We start from the raw sequence: 22,459 nt of genomic DNA, 5'->3' as shown, positions 1-22,459 counted from the left end.
CCACCTGGATCAAGTGCATGGTACGTTAACTAAATTAGAACGTAAGAGTGGCTATGAAATCAGGGTTAGAACAGAGGTCTATCTAATCAAGTCCCATGTATCCAGGACACAAAGAAGATACCTAGGAAAGAATAAACTCCAATCATTTCTAGCTTACAGTAGCTCAACTAGAGGTTGTTTCTGTGTATTTAATAAACTTAATTACAGTTCCTTGAACTTGCCTAGCCTGTCCTTGAACCTATCCACAACATCCTGCAGCAAGGATTTCTCTGCATTAATTTTACACTATATGAAGAACCACTTCGTACAGAAGCCATTCCATATATCTGATGATCCTCATTGTCCTTCTATAAACCTTTTCCAGTTCTATCGTACTGACAAATTTTGTCACCTAACAATTCATTTCTTCGAGATCTGTCATCGGCGTGTTGAACAGCACAAGTCCCAGACATCCATCTTTTTAGACATCCGAGTAGTATATATATGAATTGGCTTTCCCTTATCTGCATGCTTGCTGACCCTTCAAAGAACCGTGACGGATTTTGATGCACGAGCAAAAAGACTTTGTATAGGTTCCTGCCATACGAATCTCTGCCCATCAGACACTGGCCGGTTGCCTTATCCTGGTGTATCTAAAGCAAGATCTGCTTTTGGTCTTAATGTCCCTTGTTCATGGTTCTTAGGATGTTGAATCAAAGTACTCTGTGGTCACTATTATAGGCCAACACTTTGACTATAATATTTTGACTTCTCCATGATCTGTTCCTTCAGTCATACTTCCAAGATATTTAGATTCCCAATAAATTTGCAGATGGCACATTTTTCACTTCCTTTTCTGAGGCAAATAAGATACTTATACTCATCAGTTGTGGGCAGACAACTTGACATAAAAGGCAGGGTTCAAAGCCTGAAATTTTCTGGATTCTAATTGCAAAATTGCAACAAAAATAAAAGATCTTATCTGAGATAAATTGCTGTTACATAATTAACACTACTTACTTGAAAATATGTTATGTTCTAAAAATGCTAGAGGGTAAAAAAATACAACAACAATGATGAGATGAAGGAAAAAAACAGTGTACTCCAATTTTCAGGCACGAGTGGGAAGGAACTGCAGAATGCTGGGACAAAGATGTGTAGGACAAATATATCGCCTGCATGTGTACTGTTACCAAAATACTCACTGAAACACATGGGGGATAAACAACCTTATTTAGAATACAAGATTGCACACACAGTTAAAAAGCTGGGAAAATAACTTGAAAACCTAATGAGCATCAAATGGATACTGTGGAGGAAAATGCCAGAGAAATGGCAGGTGTGAAGGCTACGTAAGATGATCTTCGATGAAGAAGTCAAGAGGGTTATGAGTACTTAAGATTTGTATCACTTGTTCAGATTAAAGATGATAGCTCTTAACAGGAGGACGCTACTGACGAATTACATTGTCAAAATATTGTTGTTATATAGGCATGAAGGGTAAAATATGTTTAAACACACAGTTTTGGATATAGTGAGATATCTGTTCAGCTCAAAGTAAAAGATGTAGCTATTGCTTAAAAAGTAGGATCCTGTCTGCAATCAGAAATGTGCATGCTGGGATAAGACTATTCATGGGAACTACGGGCATGACACTTAAGAAAGACGCAGAGTCTGAAGAGAACAAGCATGAAGGTCACGGATTATAGACCTCTGACCAAGGACACAATGTTGACTTTACTGGATTAAGAAGAGGCTGAGAAGATACGGTGGTCTGTACTCTGTACAGCATTCTTCTGTGCATTTAAAGTCAATGTTTCTATTTAATTGCTTTATAGTTATGGCAAAAATCAGATTGATAACCAAAAAAGCTTAATAACTGTAGGGGTAGGGAAGGAAACTATAAGGTCACCTAAAATGACGGGGTAATCCCCACAATGGGAATTTTTCTACAACCATATACCTCCTGGGAGTGTAGTTGACCCTGTTCTGTACCAGAGGACCTCTCTAAGTCCCTCCAGACTTGATCAGTGATATCTGTGTTTCTATTAAGTTACGCACAAGGCTAGATGTTTATGAGAAGATGATGATGGTCACCATATCTTTTTCCAAATCAAACTGGTGTGTTATAAAGACTGATAAAGAAATGTTGACTTAAAAACAAACACCACCACCACCACCAAAAAAATGTTTTTCCCCTGAAAAATCTATATTTTTACGGAAAAATAAAAACAAAACCACAAAACCTATATCAAAATATTTCAAACGAAAACAAATATTCTGACTGAAATAAAGAAATACTCCAACATAAGAGTGTTGCCCTGGTAACCAGGGACACTGTCATTCTGTGGTCCTGTTCTTCCCATTCTCCCCCATGAGTCAGCCTTCCAGCTTGCCCAGCCCTCCTGCAGCTGGGACTCCTGTTAGGGGCTGTTTTCCCTTCTCCCAAAGGGTGGACCATGAAATACCCCAGTACCTACAGACCAAAGAGGATGCACAGCTGGAAGCGAACAGGATCTAAAGGAATCCACAGCATAATTTCAATGAAGCACGAGGCAAAATATGTAGACAGAAATAATTTCTATACAAAATAATTATTTTTAATGGTTTTTTTTTTTTTTTTTTTTTTTTTAGGAAACAAACAGCTGCCCCTTATCAACCACAACTTCAGAAGGACTCCAGAACAATTTCTGACAAATTCTTGACAGCACCCCTCATATCTCTAACACGTCACAGGGAATTATCTGATTCTGTAACTTTTGACTACTTTGGTGTCCCTCACATGAAGGGATTGCTTTTTCCAACATTCACTGCGGCCACTGGAAATGTCAATATCATAAGCTTCCCCTAAAGCAAGATTCAGCCTCCACCAGGCTGTGCTCAGGGGCTCAGCACTGTGCTCAAAAAATGAGAAAATAAAACACTGATAAAATAAACATACCTTCATCCCGATTCAATGGGAAGTCTATCGCTCCTTATTAATAATGTCTCTTCCAGATGAATGATCTGGCGAGACAGCAATTTCACTGTCCTGTGTTCACATTTCAGAGGGGGGCTCTAAAAGGAGCAGCTGGCTGACTTCGTGGAATGGGCCAGCAACTCCAGCAGAGCCCAGAGGGGTATTTTAGGCAATATTCTTCAATAACAGCTTCACATAGTGCTCAGGTGAACGGCAGTGCCCCGCCTAAATATTTGACCTGAAGCTGCCACTGAGCAGGCTCTCCAGCCTGACTTCTTTGATGGATCAATTTGGAATGTGTTAATGGCATTACTCAGCACAATAAATAAAATGCGACTCACCTTAACGTTTCTTGGAAGTAGTCATGGAGTTTATGACACCCGGTGGGAACAGCAAGAGAGGGTCATCTGGAAGGAACGGGGAAACATGCCGAGTGCTCACAGGGGAAATTTCAAGAAACAGATGGAGAAAATATCAGAATTCTCAGTAGCCTCCAAGGAACAGATGAAAAACTTGTGGGTCAATAAGCCAGAGAGTGAAAGGCTCAGAAACCCAGGTTTGTGGTTGGATTATCTAGTCCATGTATTGGAAAATGCTAATGATCTACTGGATCCTCCAGGCTTCATGGGTGCAGAACTTGGAAAACTTCTGAGGTGAAGCAGTAGGGAAGATATTTGTCATGTTATTTATGGGAAATAAATAATGATGAAAAAAAAAAAAAGATCTGTTAAGTGGAAAGGAAGACATTCTAACCTCTGAAGAACCTCAGAAGGAATCTGTTTATTCCTTTCTTTTTAAGTGATTAAATCAGTAGGAGAGAGAATTTTCTAACCTGATAATCAGATCTGTTGCCGAAGACACAACTGGTGCAGAAAACCAGCACAATAACAATTTTAGATGGAAGTGCCATTTGTAGCTGTTAAATTACCCAAAGGATCTTTCACATGAATGCTCCAGACTGAATAGCATGTGCGTACACATTCCAGTCATGGGTCCAAAACAAATTAGGAAGCTAATACGCACCCTCCACTGGGATTTAATTGACCATTAGTTTCCTAGGTTCTGAAAAATCATGTCATTATATCTAACTTATTTCTACATTGCTTTTTACCCCCATAGGATCCTAGTGCTATATACATTAAAAAAAAATGCATCCTCTACCACAAAAATGCTATCACCTATTCGGGGTGAAAGCTTCTACCCGGCAACACTCCACAACTGTTGTGGACATTTTTACTCAGGAATTGAAAAATACCATATCTCGCTACAATTACACCAAAGAATGTAGGTCAGACAAACATAATTACCAATTACAGAGTTTAGATGAAGATGTGGCAGTAACATGCTCGCTGCTGGGGAACTGTATAGCTAGTTCTTAATAATATATTTCCTTTAGACATCAGCCTGTCCCCAAAGATTCACACCAATAAAGTGTAGCAGAAATGCAACAAAATCCCTTCAAATGTCTAAGGGGACTTTATCTTTTTTTTTTTTTTAAATAAAAAAAAATGAAAGCAATTTCAGGGTTAACCATAGTCACCCAAAACAACACCTTTCATGAACAAGTTTTTGAGATTTTAGCACAGCAACAACTTCCACAACAAGCAGCTCAGGTTTATATTTGAGAGGAACAAGAAACCCCTAAGAGTATAATGCCTCTAAATGCCAAACTGGCACCTGGGTTCAAGTGTGTAACCTGGACTCAAGCGTGTGACTTCCACAGAAGTAACCAACCCAAGGCGTCCTTGGCAGCTCATCTCTGCTTGTATACTCATTGATCTCTGAACTTGGTTAGCCAAACTGTGGGGTAAGACCAAATGTCAAGGCAGTAAGTCGAAGAAAAGGCTGAGCTTTGCGGTTTGTTTGTGAGATATCAGCCTTCCTGTCCACGGAGCTCTGTTTGGAGAACAAGTCAGCAACATATTGCTCGGCTGTTTTCCTCGGAGCACGATTCACCACCTTCTGTATTCTGATCAGTGGTGAACAAGCCCTCGACAGCTGCCAGTTGGAAAGCACACCCTTTATATGGCAAAATCCACGATTGTATGTCTTTTTTTTTTTATTCCTCATGAAACAGTTAATCATGTGACTCTCCGAGTCTGAAGATTTTGCAACTGTCACAAGGCTGCACCAGACAGGTATCTCGGTCAGGTATTTGGACTTTCTTTAAACTCCATAAAAATAACAAACAAAAGGGTTGACCTTGTACTGTACGTGCATGAACGCAGGATTTAAACAGATGCAGAAAAGATCAAGAATTTCAAATAGGCCCAGGAGAATGCCATTCTGCATGAGTATATTAGGCTTCAGTATAAAAGCTCACCATAGAAAAAGAAATGAAATTAAATAAAAAATAAGTGTAAAACCCAGGAGTACTAGTAAGAGGTTGAATGCTCTGTCCTATACCTTGCTTTCTGTCACTAACCACAGATACAAAAAGATAAGTCCCTTTCACAAAGTAAATAACACTCTCCTATTCCGGCAGCTGTTGCTCCATCCTCATTTGAAAGAAAATATAGAAAAGTAAAACAGAATGATCAGAAGTACAGACAGTCAACATACACAGGCACATGTGTCTAAGAGGGATGTCACTGTAGACGATCAGATTTTTAAAAATTTTATCATGCATCTTTCATTAACCGTCTGTAACATTCAGTGGCTTTCAGATCACATGCTCATTTCTATAACAACATCCACTCGAAGGAAATTAAGGAAAGTATTTTAGCTAGAGAGAAGACAGGAGTATGCCACTGTCACACACAGCTATAAACTGCCATAGGTACTGTTATGCCTATGCGGTCACCAAGATACTAAATTTTACTCTAAATATGGAAAAATGTCCAAGTGACAGAAGCCTTACATGTCCGTGAGATGCATTTCTAAAAAATGTATTTCTAAAAAAGATATGCTGTGTTTCAAGTATGAGTTGTGGGGCCAGATGCTGGAATCCGGGTGAAGAATTATAGGCTGTGTTTATAGGAGGTCAGCTTGGGTAACCACAATGGCCTGAAAATTTATTAATCTCATTTGAAAGATGGAATGCGATCTTTAAGTTAATATAAATACACCATCTGCAGCAGTGAGTCCCGAGGAAGGCATTAGAATATGGAGCAACTTAGGCAGAGAGGAAGGAACCAAGTGTGAGATAAGGCCAATATGAACAGCAAAGTCTGATGTCTGTTATCCCCTGGAGAAGCTGAGGCTCAGACCTGAATGAAGCTCAGAGATTCCCAGATATCACCTGTGTTTCTGGAGAAATCTTAATAATCTTGTTAATGCTGGGTGCAATGCAGTTCACCCCAATGAGAGTGAGAACAGGATCTGATGACAACATGCACTTACTCATTCACATACGGAAAAAATACTGCATCCAATGTGAAAATTATTTCATAACTCATACTGATTAACAAAGAACATATCAGTCATACAGCTGGAAAGCGACATTATCCTAAGAGCTTGTAATTAAAAGTGGACAAAATGAAGACAATTGTAGCTGGTACTTCCCAAAGGCTAATATCCTCCAGCTGAGGAAAATTATGAGAAGAGTGAGTGGGAGGAAAAATTCAGAGAGGAAAAAATGAATGAAAATCAGAAGTTCTTTCAGAACAGACTCCGTCCATCAGCATCAACAAGGACAGACTGGCTAAGGCCCAGCTACTTCAGTGGTAAACCAAAAGTATTTTAAAGATTCAACAAATGGCAAAAATATAGCAACTGTCTGAAGTGCAAAGATATAAAGCAGAAGAAACTGTTACAGGAAAATATAGGAGATCATGAAAAATTGCTCCCTGGCAATGCTAAGCAGGATTTCTCAGGTAATGTTAGAATTGCTTAGGCATACAACTAGAGTAAAATTGCAAACAACAATACACAAAAATAGACTTGTTCAATAAATGTTTCTGTTTAGTATTTGGGAATTAATAGCAGGATGGTGTTTATATGAGACTAACGTTGAATAAGTACTTTCCAGCCCATTAGGAACTAAGCAGGATGTTAAATATCATCTAGTAGAGATAAACATTTTTAAATCAGCAGGACTGGATAAATCACACCCAGGGGTCCTAAAATATTTGACAGAGGAGAACTCTGGCTTGCTAATGTTAATTTTTAATAAATTTTAATATCAGAGGGATTCCAGGTGACTGGAAGCAGGGTAGTAGCCTGGAAAAAAAAAGAGAGGCAAGAGAAAGAGAGAGATAAAGAGGGAGGGAGAGAGGGAGAACAGGAAATCAAGTGCAATTACAGAGGAACTATTGAGCAGTTAACCTCACATCAGTCCCAGGTAAAATAATGGAAAAGCTGAGACAGGACTGAACTGCTGAAACATGAAAGAACAAGATTTTAATTACTGCCAGTCAACATGGGTTTATGGAAAATAGCTCTTCTCAAATAAAACTGGTTTCATGTTCTTCCTGCAAAAAAGCTAACTGCACAGATGTAGCAGACTTTCTCAAGGCTTTAGACTTAGTGCTTGACATACTTACTAGATAAACACTATATAACATCAAGGAAACTTATGTTAAATGGCTAAGACATGGCTATTTAACATAACACAAAACCCAGCTGCGTCAATCAGACCATCATCAAATGAGGATGCTTTACTGGCTTTCTGCAGGGCTTTGAAGTATACTCGGTGCTATTCAGCATTTTCACTGATGTTCTGCAAGGGAATATAAAGTCAGCATTGACAGACAGATGGCTGACACAAATATTAGCAGCCTGGTAAATAACGATGAAGAGAAAATACTCGTGCAGGGAGTATTTTGGGTCACTTGTTAAAGGGAGCCCATTTGAACTGAGGAAAAAGTTCACGCAGTAAGAGCAGAGGTGATACGTAAGGCTGAGAAAAAATTAAACCTGATGGGACCCTGGAAAGCTGGGATTCTGGAGAAAGATTTAGAGGTGACAGTGGGCACATAAGGCAGCATAAAATTACAAACTCCAGAAAGACTTAAAAAAACTAACAAACAGAAAACCAAAGGCATTCTTCTCATGATCCATACACTCACAAATAAGGGAATAGCGAGCAGCAGTGGGGTTTTTCCTCCATGCTGTAGAATACCCCACAGAAGCATGGAGTCCAGTTTTTACCAACCACTATTAAAATTCAAATGGCAACAGAGAGCAAACACTAGACTGAGCTGGAAAGTGGACACCTGACTGTGAGAGATTTAGAAACCTATCTACCGAGTTTATTGGGAAGAAGAAGAAAAAGAGTAATGTCTTTACACTGCACAGTTACTTCCAGACGAGAGCGTACTGGATACTAAAGGGTTCTTACATCTGGCAGAGGAAGGCATAATGAGAACCGGTGACTGGAAGTTGAAATCAGAAATTCAAAACGGTCACAATTTTTCAAACAGTGACGGCGATTAACCACTGGAACAAACTTCTAAAGGAAATGATTGATTATCCATTTCCTGATGTATTCATATCAAAATTAGATACTTTTCCAGAAAATATATTTTAGACTGAAAGAAAAGAAGAAAAAAGAAAAAAGGGGGAAAAAAAGCTATGCATAATTTAAATGCAAAGTACTGGGTAACAGCATGAAATATAAAAATCTATGACATACAGGAAAGAAAATGTGATGATTGCATGGTCCCCTCTGAGTGCAGAAGCTCCGGATGTCCGTAAGAGAGAGACCTCTGATCTGATACAGCAATGCAATCTGGTAGGAAAAAAGGTGGTAAAACAAAACTGACTAGAAATGAGCTAAAAACATTTAAGTGACTCTAGTTAAATACTGAAGATGCTACAAACTCTGTCAACATTACATCCAGGCTGGATATCTTTAAAAGACTTAGAGAAATAATCTCATCAAACTGTAGAAACAGAACTGCTCAACATCAGGAAACGTTTTCTAGCTATTAGGATCACAGATTAATTACCTGGGGAAGCTACAGAACTGCCATCACTGAAGTCTTTAAGATTTGTTTACACAAATCTCAGTGAGGAACATTTTCAGTGTGACTGGTTCTGCTGAAGGCAGTGATAGGACTAGCTGACCTCTTCAGGCTCCGTCTATTGCTATCGCTGCTGGTTTACGTTTCAAGTAAAAGTCAGGGGCATGATGCTAAAACTAGTGGGGAGGGATTTGTCTTCCACTATGCATAAGGTCTGACTGAAGGATAATTTTATGTGACGGTGGAAAACTTCAGTATCTGAATTACTGCATTTAGAAGGTGAGGTAAGTCTGTCTGTTTTTTTATTATTACTATTATTATTTGATGGGAGTTATTTGTTGCCGTTGTTTTTTTCTTTTTTTTTTCTTTTTTTTTTTTTTGTTGGTAGTGGGTTTTTGTTGTTGTTTTGTTTGGATCTGCTAGAGCCTGGGAAGGATCAGAAATGGAGGTTCTGGTTATCTAATACCTATCTCGGTACTTACCTGCCCTGGAGCCTTGTAACATTTCAAGCGCTTTTTGAGAAATGGTGTTTTTCAGACTATCTGAGGCCAAACTGGATGATGGTGAACTTGAAAAGCAGAAAATCAAAAGCACCACGCAAAGGTGGCAGGGGCTAACATGTCCTCCGCAGCAGAGACAGCAGAATCAAGATGATTCACAACCAAGGCTGTACAAATAACTAATTTTTCAGTTTGCCAGGTGAACTTGAAGGGAGAAAAAACATTCACACTGCCCTGAAGTGAAGTTCATGTGTGTTTCTTGATGGAAAGAATGATGGAAAAAGAAAAAAAAAGCACACCAAGATATTTACATCAGGCTAACTAAACTGTTTCTTTGATTTGAAATTGTTTTGTCTTTGCGGTCTGTAGCACATAAACATGAGTTTACGCAAAGTTTTCTTGAAATGTCAAACCCATAACTGAATTTTTGAGTGTTGAACAAATGATTCACCCCCCATATTTTTTGTGGCTCTATTCAGAGTTTTCTCTGCATTTCAGCTTCAATAGCTACACTGTTGGGTGCTGATATTCTCAAAATGCACCAGAGAGTTGCAGCCCTACAGACTGACCAGATCCACTGTGCAATGGAAAAGCCCAGAGGAATTCAATGAAAGTAATTCACTTTGGGAAATTTCCTTGTAAAATGTCACTTGGGTGAAGAAAAGTTTGTGCAGCCAGACCTTCTCCGTGGAACTGCTGGACACGACTAGAAGAAAACAGAAAGCCTTGCCTTCTTTTTTCCCCTCTCTGATATTGTCCATTTAGCAGGAACAATTTGTTTTCTGTCTCCCCTCCATTGCTGCAGCTATACATCCACCAGAACCATGAAAAGTCTGTCACACACCTTTCTCCAGCTACTGGACAGAAAACCTGGTACCCAGACATAGCTGAATTGCAAAACCTTGCATGGAAATTTCTCAGCCAAAACACGTAAAAGAAAGAGGTGTTATTTTTCATAGAGAGGAATCTACATCATCAAGCTTGTCCATATAGTGCTGCAAGACGTATCTTTCAAACAAGAACGTTGCAGAAAAATAATACCCTAGTAAGCACCTACCACTTTGGCTCAGCGTGGGCTGTAGCTGTATAGACAGAGTGCTCCCACCAGTTCGGACAACCACGTGGGGCCTGAAGAAAGTTCAACACCTTCCCCTGAAATACAAACAGCCTCTGAAAATGCAGCACAGTCACAGCTGGCTGAAACTTATTAAAAAATATGGAAGATAGAATGTCAAGAAAAAAAAAGAGAGAGAGAGAGAGAGAAAGAAAGAAAATGGAGAAGACAATCTCTGCAATAGACAAATCTTATACGTAAGGGAATAGGTATTTAACAAAATGGTCAAAAACTCTTCATCAGCTCTTTTTGCTGTAAGAAACATGTAAGTGTCAAGGGAACTTGCATCAAGACCAGAACAGAACTTTTAGTCTGGACAGAGGCAGGAAGATTTAGCCTTATTTCAAGCAAATAATGTAACCGGAAGTCACTGTACGGCCTTTTTCTGGTCTGGTAAATGATAATCATTAAAAAAAAATATGGAGGAGCTTAACACAGAGTTCAAGAGAGACAGATAATCCAGATTTAGGATGCCCACTTAAATTTTAGGGATCCCCATTTTAGTTTGTGTTCCACCGTATTCCACCTGTGCTCAAGGCTGAAGGATTCAGGTCTGGAACAACCGTTTACAATAGCTATTTTGAATTATTACACTTTGGCTGATCGTTTCTGTGGGCAAACGCTGCACAGCGCACACTGTGCCTGCCGGCCCGTGCTGCAACACCCGCAGGGCCCGGCAGCCTCCTCGCGGTCAAGCGGCTCTGCATCCCCTGGGGCCGTCTTTTCTTTAAAGGCAAGATGGCAACATATTACAAACTACCAGGTTTTATTCTCAGAATTAAACTTTGGTTTTCCATCTACCTGCCAGAATGGAGTTCCTGCTTTTGCTAGAGGATGGCATGTGTTTCTCTACCTTCTTTAAATGTTTTGCATTGCATTGTTTGCAGTTGGCAAAGTATCAGACCAGCTTAAAGAGAAATAAAAAGATGTATTTCCTAAGACAGTGCACTCCCATGAAGAAGTGTATTAGATCAAACTGCTGAGAGATTCTGGAGCTAAACTTTGCTACCCATCCGACTGCCAGCGCATTCACCACAGCCGGCTTCGGTTTATTTTCACAGAGCTCAGCTGCATTTACAAAGCCAAGAGGCAAGGAAAAAAGGGCAACATCTCCTGTCTGTGCCATGAAAACGGAGGAAGTTTGCCATAGGGTCCAGGTGCAAAACCCCTGGCAAGGGAAGGTGCCATTTTCGCATCCTCTTCCCTGCCTGCCGTCCCAGGCACACTTTGAGGGCTGCACCAGGAGGGGGCAGGAGAAAGCCGTCCTTGCCTCCCCGCGACGGGAACCCTGGCAGCCCGACACAAAACTTCCCCGAGTCCGCTTGTGCGCTGCTGGCACCGTCCTTCCCTCCTCGCATCGAGGGCTTGGTGCCGAGCGGTTCGCGTATGGATTATGTGCGGGCGGGGATCCCGCAAATCCGGGTTTGTAATGCATCCCCCGCGGGGTCAAGGCCAGGCTGCCTAAAAGCCTTCCGCGCTGGTCCAGCTTCGCTTCCTCCCCCGCCGCTAGGAGCTGTGACATTGAGACAAATGAGTTTGGGCTCATTTTCCCTTGCAGCCCTTTGACGTAGAAAGGCTGTCGCAGCCTCTGCGCTCGAGCGGCTCCTCAGAAGATCTTTACCGTGCTAGGTGCAATCATCAGCAACAACAATTGTACGGTGGATGCGATTGAATGTGGTCTTGTATAGCTCAAGGCAGGGTAGATAAGTACTGATAAAGCACCTAGTGGTTATCAGAGCAGCCCTGCTGCACCCATGAGTTGCTTGCACATCATAGCTGGGCAGATCTCAAAAGATGCACGGTACCCGCTGCGTTTGGGCAAATCTCCATCTTCAGAGAATACAATTTCAGACACCTATCTTTGCAGGGGGAAACTGAGAACTGAGAGTGATGGGGAAGACTCATGCATTTCAAAACTTCCAGCTTCTGGGAGGGTCAGGAAAAAAGTAAAAAAAAAAACAACAACAAAAAGAAAAACACTCTTCTCTTGTGGTATTTTGGCATTTCTGCTTTCAATCATAGCCAGCAACCAGAAATGTGAAGCCTTATGAGAATTAAATATGTAAGGAAAAATATATCAACCAACCTTTGCTGAACAACAAAGACGACTTGGCTCATGTTGGTTTCCAACAATGGGTGAAGGTTCAAGTCACTTACTTCAAAAATACATTACTCATGAATGAGCTTTATTAAGAAACCTTGTGCTCCTATAACTCTTTCCATGTGAGGTTTTCAAGTACTTTATGGAATTAAGCAAAACAACCCTGGGAGGTAGATTAGTTCTAACATCCCCACATTACAGATGGGAAAACTGAACACTAAGCACATCTGTAGGAGAGCCAGAAATAATATTACCTAACTCTCGTGTACTGCTTTTCAGCAGTAGAGCTCACATCTTTACAATGGAGGAACCATTATCCTTATTTTATAAAGAGGCAAAGCAACTTGCTTAGGCTGGCCAATAGCCGAGTGAGAGGAGCCAGTTCTTCCCAGGCCTGGTAGTCCCAAGGCATGATTTTACTAACTAAATGACCAAACCACACTCTCTTTCTTTAATATTAAATAATTATGCAAACACGAACACACACAAAAATTAAATACAAAGGAAATACATCATGTTGATTCTGAGAAGATAAAGAACTGTTTTCTAATTCAGAGGAATTTCTTGTTTAACTTTATCTCATATCCCACTGATACATTACATCTTTGTCTTGCCAGTGAACATGAGAAAATCAGCAAAGGTCAATTCTTTTCACATTAATCATGTGGTATTACCTGACCACAGACATCATCAGCAGAAAAATTTAACATCAAAGAAGTCTGTTCTATGATCCTTTTGATGTTGCAAACGCGAACACAGAGAAGATAGTTTGAATTTTCACAGAAGTAATGAGAAATGAACACAGAGGGGGTCATGTTGTTGCCATTTTTAAATAATAATAAAAGAAGTCCAGCAACACTCTCCCCCCAGATAAAACATCCATTTCCCTTTGATAACCTTTTCCCTTCTTACAGGAAAAACAAACAAGCAAAAAAACTCTTGATCTCTTTTACTGTAAAACTCTCTTACAATGTACCCAATTGCCTTTTAAGCAAGATTTCATCCCAGGGAAGGCCCCATAATGAGCGAGGCACTCGATAGACAAATCAGGAAGATGATCCTGTCCCAAAGAATTCTCCATCTAGACACTGTTCCACCCCAAGATATCCCCTTTACTTCCTCTGTGCAATCCCATTATTTCGAGCCCAGAACTAGCAGTCTAAGATCAGGCAGCATGGAGGCTTTTGAACTAGCAAGTAAAACCAGGAGAATTCAAAATCTCTTCTGGGAGGAGAAATTATGGCCAAGAAACTCGTAAAGGCAAGCTGGAGTTGTTGCTTTCAAGGCTATTGCTGAGCTAGTAGAAGTGTGTGACGGGCTAGAGGATGCTACTCCAGCCCAGCTGTAATTCTGTTCACGGGGCCTGCAGAAAAATGTATTTAGAGCAGCTATGTTAATATGTGGGAATTATATAAATTATGAAGATTAAAATTATTCCACGTAACTTTTAAATACGGCCATGTAAAGAGACTTCTTGAGTCCCCACAATCAGCTGAACTTAAGTCAATCTTTAAAATGGTTGCAGCAGAGTTTAGTGCAGACGGAGCTTCCTTCTCCAATTCAGTCAATCAAATTTCCTTCCCAAAGGCTATGCCAAGTTAGAGCTGATATCACACTAGAGGGAAGGATGCAGAGTCATTTGCACATGACTTTAATTGAAATTCAAAGGGCAGCAGAAGCAGAACCCAACTTTTATTTTATGCATTTATGCATTTTTTAAGATTAGGTGTTAGCACAGGCAGGCAACAGAGTCAAGTTCTTTTGCTCGTCGCTGTGCCCCAGCTCTCCCGTGTAGATGTGATGAGTCACTTCTCGCTTGTGACACGTCCTCACCACCTGCAAAACAGTCACACTTCTCGGGGCCCAGTGGCTGGGCTGGAGGACGAAGGGGGGGTGTTGTGTTTTTTTCCATTCGCAGAGTCCTTTGAGATCACTGGAAGGAAATTCTGTAAACCCGTGTTGCTATTCTTCTGAACTTCAGATAAGAGATCGAATTTGAGTGATGTAGACACTGTTACTGTTGTTGTCTACAGAAACTGACCTTTTACTGAGCTGAAAAGAGGCAGACACTGCAGAAACTAAGGAGGATGACACAGTGGATGTCCTCCACTCTGTTGTGAAGTCTGATAAGCCCAGAGGACTCGGTGTGTGCCTGACTGCGTGGGCAGACAGAAAAGAATTATTCCTGTTTCACTTAATTTGAGCAAAAATGTCATTTCTGAACAGCTAAGAGAAGTGCTGTACCAACAATATTTGACTTATTTAACCAATCCTCAACTTTAACAGGCTTCTTTCTTAATGACAGCACCAGCCGTCCACTCAAAGACCAGAGAAAATGCTTTTCTTTCCCCCTTTCTTTTTTTCTTGGTCAAACCGCTATTGCTTTTCCTTAAGTACAGATGTGGAAATGGAAACACAGAGGTACTTCTCTGATTTGGGAACAGCACTGAGACCTCCAGATTTCGCAGGCGTATCCCCAGTCCCTGCACTGTGCGTATGTCCAGATATAAGCCCTGAGCAGCCCTGTCTGTATAGTACAGAGAAACGCTCACGTGTTTGTGGCTTCCAACGTGCAAAGCTGTGCTCTCATCTGGCTCTAAAATGTCGGGACCATACACGAGGTGGAAAGTGCTGCAGCTCCCAGCGGTGTTAGGATCTCCCAGCTTGGCTGGTGCACTGTTTGAACAACCAAGGTTAAAGCCATTTTTACACAGGGGTTCAGGGTGGAAAGACCTGCAAGGAAAGCAGGGGAAGGAAGAATTGGCCTTTGCACAGTAGGCTAGGGCTGACTGCTGGGATCATCAAGGAGCTTTATCGAATAGTTTCTGCTCTTGCAAATGGCTTAAAGGGATGCTAAAACTCTCAATCAGTCTTTGCTTTCTTTCTTTGATCTCCTTTCTTTTTAGCTGATGTTTTAGATTTTTTATTTGCTGTGAGGCTGTAATGACAAAATGAAGCCTGGGGAAGCATGCCCACAGCCAATGGGCTGGATGAGCCAGAAGTTGGAGTCGATGCCCCAGATGGTCCTTTCCAGCTCTACACTTGATTGCTTACAGTCACTGATGGCTGTGGGATGGTCTCAAAATTAAAATACGGTCCCTTATTTATACTAACCAAAATGCAACCATAAAAGAAGTCTCTCTTGTTTAGTTATCTGGACTGCTGCCGGAGAAAAAATGAACGAGAGGTTTCCTTTAAGTCCACTGAGCAGAACCTTGCAACATTCACATCCCTGAAGGTGATATGCTCTCATCTAACCAGAGCATCTGCTCATTTATTGTCCCCAGGAGTCATCACCTGGAATTGGGAACATCAGGGTTTTCCTTGAGCATTCAGCATTAAGTTGTTGGCAACTCTTCACCGTAACATTTTTTCTTATCTAATGATAATTTGATGTATGAGAAACCTGCCGAGTGAAAGCATGACCATTATGTGAGCAAACAATACGGCAGTATGTCCAGTATTATCTGTGAAATGTATTTCAATACCTGTGTGATTAATAATGGATTTGGAAGCACAGTGAAGTATAAATAATCCAAAGCAATATGCAAACTTCTGTGAAGGAAAAGGGATTAATAGTAGAACCAAGTGAGGCCCCGGAACATGCAGCACTCAAAATAAACTGGCCAAAATGTAGGATCGTCCCTCAACGTAATTAAATAATAACATAACACTCACAAATCAACAAGCCAGTGGTTTTCTCTGGTAACTATAAAACAAAAAGAATCAGCAGCAGCCTAGTCGCTTCTTAATTATACCAACCACTTCAATAGGAAAACCCTATAAGGGTTAGGAAAAAATTGCTGTTCAGGCTGGGCAGGCTTGCTCTGCTGCATAGTATTCCAGGGAGGGAGTTTGGAAGCAGACGGAGCAGTTCTGTGCTACATATTTTGGTCTTTTTATCTAGCATATAGGAAAAGAACAGATTTTTATTTTTTTTCATTAGTTTTTAAATAGGGGCATCAGAGTTCTGCAGTCTTCCAAAGGGGACTTGAGAAGAAATTTGACCTGTTTATTACCAGAAGACATTTACATAAACTTTGCTCCCTTGCACACTTGAGCTCCTCAGAAACCCCGTGATCTTTCTAGCCCAAAAGTCAGCCCCAAACGCTTGCGCCATGCCAAGTCTTCCTGCACTGATAGATGCGGTCTGCTTCGCGGGGTGAGGAAGTATTATGGGATGGCACGGCACGTTTGCTAAACAGTTTTCAAACACGTCATCGCCGAAGACGTTTTAAATACCATGAATTAACCGAGTGCACGGAAGAGCGGGCTGTTCGGAAATAAAACTGACACTGAGAAAATGGTGCCAGAGACCAGAGAGGATGCTGGTCCCTTCCCTGATCAGCAGCCAGTAAGATCTAGTGATTAATTATTAGCTATTTCTTTAATTGTCCTGAGTGGAATGAATATGCTGGCTTCGCATGCTTCTCTATTCCTTGATTTGATTCTTTTAACACACGCACTGAAATCAAGGTCTGAATTCAGTAGTTGCAATTTAAAGTGTAAAAAAAGTTGTGTGATAAAATGGCATTCTCACAACTAAAAATTTTTTTTAAATTCCCAAGTATTACCTCAAGAAAAATCTTTCACTGAGTTAAATGTTATTCATTAGAGGAAAAAATACATAGTACAAGAGTAAGTCCTTGAAATGAAAACAGTCTCCTAAACCCACAAACCCAAGCAAATCAAAAGACAACTTGTTCACAGAGATAAAGGGGGAAAAAAAAAAAAAAAACAGAGAGGAACGTTCTTCACAACGACTTTTTTCATTCTCTCGTTTTAATCTAGTATCAGTATCAAGAGCTGAATGGGGAGGGCCTTTGAACAGCACCTGCATGGGCCAGCAGTGAAGGTCACATACCAACCTACAAATCTCTCCCCACTGGCACTGGAGAGACAGTGTTACATTCCTCCCTTTGTACTGACAGCAAGTGGCTTCAGGTCCATGTCCAAGTCTAAACAGTCAGGAGCTGTAACCCCATCGTAACTTGGGGCTTCTGTATGTAGCCAACAGCAGGGAACAGAGCTGCAGGATCCCACCCTCCCGCACACCTCGCGCATCTTCCTGCAGTTCAGCCCCTTCCCTTCCCCGTCAGGGACCTCGGCCACCGCTCTCCCGGGCTGGCACCGGTTTGTTGGGAGACCTGTGCAATTAAGTGTGCAGAAAAAAAAAAAACCAAAAACAACAAAAACAGCTTCCAGCAACTGTATTATAGAGGGCTGTGGGCTGGAGTAGGGGAATAGGTTCCTTTCACCAGGTTCAATTGCGTGAAAGCCTTGGAAAACTTTCTGGCAGTTTGCTGCAAGGTTATTGAAGCGATTGCTGCATGCTTCAGTCCCTTCCCTCTTCTTTTTTAAGCAAAAGCTTAATGAAGGCAAGCAGGAGAAAGAACTTTCTGTCACCCTCGCTGACCTGTTTTGACTTTTAAAAAGGAAAGTGATAGTGTGGTGGAAGGGTATTTTAACCACTGCTGCAGTGTCACTCAGCAAAAAGAGGAACATTTCTTCTAGAGCCTTAAATTACAGGCTGTGGCATCCCAGAAACATAGAGGGGAATTGCTAAGTGCTTGTCCTACCAGAATTACTCTGCAGCGGTACATAAAATGGGTTTCTATTTTGCTTTTTAACTACATTGAAACTCACCACAGTAAATCCCCTTTCCAGGGAGTGTTGGCAAGACCTCAGGTGAAAAATATACACTGTAGTACTCTACTTTTTTTAGTTAAAAAATGGTATAATTTGAGTGCAATAGAATGTATTCTACTTTAAAAGAAACGTCAACAATGAAGAGATTAGTTCATATTAATATTTTGGAGGACTTTATAACCGAACAGAAATAAAGGGAACAGGATTTTAATGGGCTCCAGCACAGCTGCTTTCAGTCCATGCTGCCTTAGTCTGCCCAGGCTCTTCTTGTAGGGGACTGCACAGAAGATGTGTGCCCTGGGAAAGGAAGGGGACCTGGAGCAGACCCTGAAGAAGCCATGAAAGCTGTTGTGCAGGAGCGAGGGCATGGATTTATTATACACGTGTGAAGAGTTATAAGCCCTCTTCAGAGAGGGCCAGCTGAAAGAGTTACACGCGCTGCGGACAGTCCGTGCTTAGCAAGATACCATTGTGGACCTAAAGCCTGACCTTTGAGTGCTTGGCAATATCTGAGAGATAACACTTATTCTTCTGACAGCCATTGCGCTGAGAACTTTTTACCTCGAGCAGGCATTGTGCTCACACAATGGATGTTCTCGCCCAAAACATCAGTGCGATGACGTTTATTATGGGCTTGGCAGTCCCGTTACAGAAACACAGCCAGAGCTGCCAGTCTGTAAAGGAGAGACGATCTGCATGCTGCACGTGTGCTACAGGCACTCGTTCCAGCCCTGAGAGGGCACCGTGGTTAAAGCTCGGTGCACCTGTGGCTGCCCTGGCCGCTTTGTGCATATTCAGAGACAAGGCCGTTCACCTTGAGTAAGGATCGCTGGAGCTTCCCGCAACTCCGGCCCTTTCCAAGCAACTGGTTTGTTCTTGGAGCTGTACTTTTACGTGGTGACTTACAGAAATGCTGCAGCATGTCAGTTTAATCAGGCAGTCCATCTTGCCAGCCGTCTGAAGCTAAAGCCCTCTGTAATCTCAGTTATATATTAACACATACGTATTGGGTATTAAAAAGATTGCAATCCAAATAGCAAAACCTCCTTGCGCCACAGAGGATCTTGAAGACCACTAAAGACCACTTTAAGTTAACAGAGTTTTTTGGAAGCGTTTAGATCATCGTGCCACAGGAAACCATGGAGAAAACCAAGATCAATGGAAAAGTTTAAATACAATTGTACTCCCAGAAATACCATCCACTTCCCAAACCTCACGGAGGTACAAGACAGCTGCTGCGCAATGTTTTCTATACACCCCTAACAGAATTAAACATGTGGCCACACATAACTGTAGAGCATCAAAAAACCAAGCACTTGGGATTTCTAGCTGCATGAACTCCCAGTCAGCTAATGAGAGGCTCACAAAATAGGCAATAACCCAGAGCTGCTATTTTCAGATCTTGATGTTGTGTTTTACTTGGAAAGGTTTAATATATAAATATATATATCAATAGGAAATGACACAATTTTTTCCTTGTGACGTTCTTCATCCCAGTAAATTATATACAAATATTCTACGTGCCAAGACTTTTTCAGGCAAATTCTGGCTCATCAAAATCCCAAATCCTATCATTTAATTAATATTACTCAAATTACCCATTATGCAGTGGGTGAGGTGGCAAAGTACCTAACGTCATCATGACATAATATTGTCAAGCAGTGTTGTGACAACTTTTGCATTTTAGAAAAAAAAAGAGCTTAGCCAATCTTATACTGATTGGATTGACAGCAGATAATTATTGGGTAGTCAGATAAAATTCAAGTGCATCCAGAGGAAACTGAAGTAGGAGCAGCAGCCATTAAAATAGCTTTAAAGACAGCAGCGACTTCCCAAGTTGTTAAATAAGAAATAACATTTATCTTCCGGACATTATTGACAGTTGTCTTTATAATATCAACAACCATATCACATCATTAGAGTATAATGCTTTTCAATATTTCAGAAGATATAAATTAGGCTTTCAAGAAAGGTTCATGACCCTAATTTCATCTTCTCCAAATAAATCCCATGCAATGTCCTCAGAGCAGATAATGAAGATCTACAGCTCACCTGAGGAATCATTTAAAAGCCCATTAATCATCTTTAAAATACAGTGTGGTGACATGTATTACCAGATTGTCCTTCTAGAGAACTGTATGTAAGATATTCCTGGCATGCAGAGATTACACAATACTGCCATCAAACCTGGTCTGTCTTTACTGGAAGATGTGGAAAGTGGAATATCAGACTCAAGAGAAAAAATCTTTGATTTGCAGTGTCCCAGGATAACAGTCAGGGGAAGCCAAACATACGAGGAGAACAGAATAGTTGAGATAAGGTTGGCTTAGGAAACAAGACATACAACATATGCATACTGTCCTAATGGGAAGAGAAATATTTGTTGTGAACCAACACGTGTAAAAAATAAAAAAATAAAAAAAAATCATTACCTCGATCAATCTCTGTCTGTGCAAAGCAGCTCTCAGCTGCTTGAAAACTCCTGTTCATCAGGGCTAGAAAGGGGCCCCTCCAAAAACATTTAGCAATTGCATAAATAAAGGAAACATTAAGCATGGAACAGAAGCTGACTTATTTCATTTCATCGAAACTGGACAAAATTAGTCATAGTACAAAGCAAGTTTCTAAAGAGTAATGAATGACTTAACATATTTGAAAAAAATCCAATGTCAGTTACAAAATCTCTTGAAATTAATTCCTCTGTAACATTAGTTTTCTTAAAATTATCTGTTTCAACACTTTTCCTAAGTTTATAGTTAAATGCAAAATCAGCAGCAACAGGCTTGTTTTGAACCAAAGTTACGTTTCAGTAAAAAACAAAACATGGAAATTACATCCAATTACAGCATTATTTGCCCCCACCTTTAAAAAAATATTAGTAGCTGTTACTAAATACCAGATGCTGTCAGAAGTGATGAAGATGTTAATTTTTAGTCCTCACCACTTCAGATATCATCTGATATTCAGTTTCTCTGACAAATGCAGATATTTATGAACTGACTACAGCAATCTTCCAGCACTGGAAATTGGTCTGCACTATATGGTGGTGACTAACAAGTTGATCGTGATTAAAAGCAGAGTCCTGTAACTAAAGTTAGCCTTGTGCTTAGCCGAGGGGCTGTGGCCGCTCAGACTTTCAATAAGACATTATAACTTTCAGTAAGATGAAAATTATAAAATCAAATACTTCCAAGCTGAGGTATTCACCAAATTCCTTTGCTGTATTTAGACAGTTGGCTTCCTCTGTCCTTATCTGCCTTTTTATAGGAATTTCTGTTCTCTCTGGAACCCCAGGTACTTTTTGTCCAACCTTTTCTGGTGAATGTCATCCCAGTTTACTATTCAGATACAGTAGACTGTAGTCTATTCAACATCATTTCCCTCTGGTCTTTGTGTATTTATGCTGCGTGTGTAATTGATACCAGGTTTCTGACAGAGATGCAAGTATTGCTAGTAAGACACTGAACGCAGGGTAGTCAGGATCGTAACAGGAACGAACCCAAAAAGCAGAAAGAAAAAAAAAATAAAAAATAAAAAGGAAGGTGTAACCAGTTGGTATAAAAATTGATGAAGGAAAATGAGAACCTAATCAGACCTTCTGTTTTTGCCCAGAGAAGGTGATTGGTGACTACACAAGGAAATGCTTTGTGGACTTGGAGGAAAAATCTTGAAGACTCATTAGAAGAATGAAGAAGAATTAGACTCACTGAAGAACATTACACAGCGCTTGTGCTTTGCTGAATCATGGTTAAGTTTTACAAAACATAAATATGGGGTTGTGCTCTCAAATCATTTCTTTGTGTCTACAGATACCACTTGAATGTAAGTAAACTACAGAATTAGTGATTTTCCGTTTTGACATTGTCCTAACTCCAACAGTTTTTTCAGTGGTCTTGAATTATTCTGGATTTTCACAGGTTCTAACAACAGACTATCTCCAGGTTGGAATTATTCTTTCCTTCAGATAAAATATTACAAAACTATAGGAGCAAAAGGTTTTTCATTTATAAATGAAAAACAAACAAAAATAAACAAACAAAACAACATAGAAAAAGAAAACCTCATACAGAAATCAAACAGGTGAGCTACAGACTGGACACATGAAACTTGAAGGACCATTATTCAACAACATGTTTCTAACTTTCCCAGAAGTGTTACTTGCTGTGGTCTAAAAGGCAAACTCTTTCATTTGCTGAAATCCACTGGCAGTCCTGCCTGCATTCAGGAAGCCAGAACACAAAACCTTAGGGC

At 40.5% G+C, this 22,459-nt stretch overlaps 1 protein-coding gene across 2 annotated transcripts in view; it reads right to left on the bottom strand.

Annotated features, from left to right (window-relative positions):
• GLI2 (GLI family zinc finger 2) overlaps positions 1–22,459 on the bottom strand; it is a 400,141-nt gene that overhangs the window by 208,789 nt on the left and 168,893 nt on the right. Inside the window, exon 1 of one of the 2 annotated variants that reach the window (XM_083842018.1) lies at positions 3,280–3,337. The exons of the other annotated variant lie outside the window; for it this stretch is intronic. The gene's annotated coding sequence lies outside the window, so the exon portion shown is untranslated. Of the gene's footprint in view, positions 1–3,279; positions 3,338–22,459 lie in introns of those variants that run through there. 2 annotated transcript variants of the gene reach the window in all.

The sequence above is a fragment of the Anser anser genome (genome assembly GCF_964211835.1).
Source record: "Anser anser genome assembly, chromosome: 6".
NCBI lineage: Eukaryota > Metazoa > Chordata > Aves > Anseriformes > Anatidae > Anser > Anser anser.
This window is presented reverse-complemented; position numbering and strand designations above follow the sequence as displayed.